Source organism: Pan troglodytes, chromosome 4, assembly GCF_028858775.2.
Source record: "Pan troglodytes isolate AG18354 chromosome 4, NHGRI_mPanTro3-v2.0_pri, whole genome shotgun sequence".
Lineage (NCBI taxonomy): Eukaryota > Metazoa > Chordata > Mammalia > Primates > Hominidae > Pan > Pan troglodytes.
In genome coordinates, this window is record NC_072402.2 from 154503783 (window position 1) to 154506391 (window position 2609).

Below are 2609 nucleotides of genomic sequence, written 5' to 3' on the forward strand. Positions count from 1 at the left end.
ATAAAAGGATGAGTTCATGTCCTTTGCAGGGACATGGATGAAGCTGGAAACCATCTTTCTCAGCAAACTATACAAGGACAGAAAACCAAAGGCTGCATGTTCTTACTCATCGGTGGGAACTGAACAATGAGATCGCTTGGACACAGGGCAGGGCACATCACATGCTGGGGCCTGTCGGGGGTTAGGGGGCTAGGGGTGGGATAACATTAGGAGAAACACCTAATGTAAATGAGTTTATGGGTGCAGCAAACCAACCTGGCACATATATACCTATGTATCAAACCTGCACATTGTGCAAATGTACCCTAGAACCTAAAGTATAATAATAAAAAAAATTTTAATAAAGAAAAAAAAGAAAAATAAAAAGGTGTATTTTTGAGCAATCCAATTAACCAATTTGCCCTAACTGGTATGTATATAGAACACTATACCAAACAGCTGCAGAACACACATTCTTTTCAAATGCACATGATACATTTACCAAAATGGGCCATGAAGCCAGAATCAGTACTCTGACCACAGTGGAACTAAGTTAGAAATCAGTAACCAAGAGATAACCAGAAAATCAAATGTTTATAAATTATGGAATTGTTTTCTAAATTACCCTGAAGTCAGAGAAGAAATAACAGAGCAAATTAGAAAATATTTTGAACTGAGTATAGCTATCAGAATTTGTGCAATGTAGATAAAATAGTGCTGACAGAGAAATTTATAAAATCAAACACACACTTTGGAAAAAAACTGAAAAAATTATTTAATAATCTCCTAAAAAGCTAAAAAAGTACAATAAATTAAATGCAAAAAAGTAGAAGGAAATGTTAAAGAGAAAAAAATAAAAAACATACAATTTAAAATTGGTATTTTGGAGATTAATAAAACAGATAAACACCTATCAAGATTCATTAAAAGAAATGTGAGAAAACTATACTTAAAATTTTCAGAAATTAAAAAGGGACATCATTAGAGATCTTAAAATATTTAAAAGTTAAGAACTTCCAGCCTTCAGATAATATGTAGAAGGTCTTGATGGACCATTTCTCCCACTAGATAAACCACAAAAATTACTGGATCATCTTGCCCATCTCCCCCATATTTAAGAGATTGGAGGGTTGCAGATCAAAAATGATCCAAAATTCAATTACAGGGGAGGATAAGGTATTTCTAGCTGAGCAGGTATCAGTGGCGAAATTCTCTTCTGCTGAATTTCCACAGGGGCTGGTGGAAGACTGGGCTTATCACAGTCTGTGGAACTCTGCTATGATACAGGAAAGCCTGCAGACCTTGTGGGCTAGTATAAATGGATTGAAGTCTGTAGGAGTTTCAAATGCAAAGAACTTGTTCTTCTTACCTGCTGAGTTTTCCCCCATGAAACTTTTGGTGAGTGTGTGGAAATGGTATGAAAATGGAATTGGAAAAGCAGAGAGAGGGAACTCTGTAGTCTTCTGGTGATTAGATCCCAAGGTCCTACTAGAGAGAGTAGTTTATAATATATACAGTACAGACCCAGTTAGCCCTAAATACATGTGAAAACACAGATGAAATAAAGCTTACTAAAGCTGTATCCCAGCCACAAATCAGCTCAAATTCTTTCTGGATTATAAAGATTGACCCATTTCCCTAACTTACAGACAAAAGAACACAACCTCCCTTTTAGAGGATAGTATTGTGCTCACTTTGGCAGCACATATACTAAAATTCGAACAAGACACAGAAGATTACCATGGCCCCTGCACAAGGATGACACAAACTCATGAAGCATTTCATATTTTAAAAATTGAGTTCATGTCCTTTGCAGGGACATGGATGAAGCTGGAAGCCATCATTCTCAGCAAACTAATACAGGAACAGAAAACCAAACACCGCATGTTCTCACTCATAAGTGGGAGTTGAACAATGAGAACACATGGACACAGAGATGGGAACATCACAGACCAGGGCCTATCGCCGGGGGGTTGGAGGCAAGGGGAGGGAGAGCATTAGGACAAATACCTAATGCGTGCAGGGCTTAAAACCTAGATGACGGGTTCATGGGCACAGCAAACTACCATGGCACGTGTATACCTATGTAACAAACCTGTACATTCTGCACATGTATCCCAGAACTTAAAGTATAATTTTTAAAAAAATTATATATATATATATTTAAAAGTTAAAAAAGAATAAGATAGAAGACAGTATTTATACCAAGGGCTGTAGGGTTTTATTTTTAATCATAGAATTTCCGGCAGGCAATAAACAGCTGTGAAATAAGTGAAGAAGCGGGATGTACTCCTAATGAAAAGGAAAAAAACCTGAGTAGTAGCAGATCCACTAATGGTTCAAATATCGGAATAAGCAAAGACTTTAAAATAACTATTGAAATATATTAAAGAAATTTGAGGATAAGATTGACAAAATGGATAAAAAGAATGACAATTCCAAAAGATAAAACTGCTAAAATAGAACAAAGTGAAAATTCCAGAACTGAAAAAACAATCTACTGTGCATGAAATTAAAAATGTATTTATAGAGCTAAAGCAGAATGGACACCGCAGAGAAAACAGCATCAGTCATTTTATCCAGGTCATCACAAACTGGTTGAAAATCAAAAATATAGGAAAAATTTTAAG

General features: G+C 35.9%; 1 non-coding gene across 1 annotated transcript; it reads left to right on the forward strand.

Annotated features, from left to right (window-relative positions):
- Positions 1-1665: 1665 nt before the first annotated feature.
- Positions 1666-1770, forward strand: LOC112209278 (U6 spliceosomal RNA). Its single transcript, XR_002944029.1, has one exon. It is a non-coding gene; the product is annotated as a U6 spliceosomal RNA (small nuclear RNA).
- Positions 1771-2609: the final 839 nt, after the last annotated feature.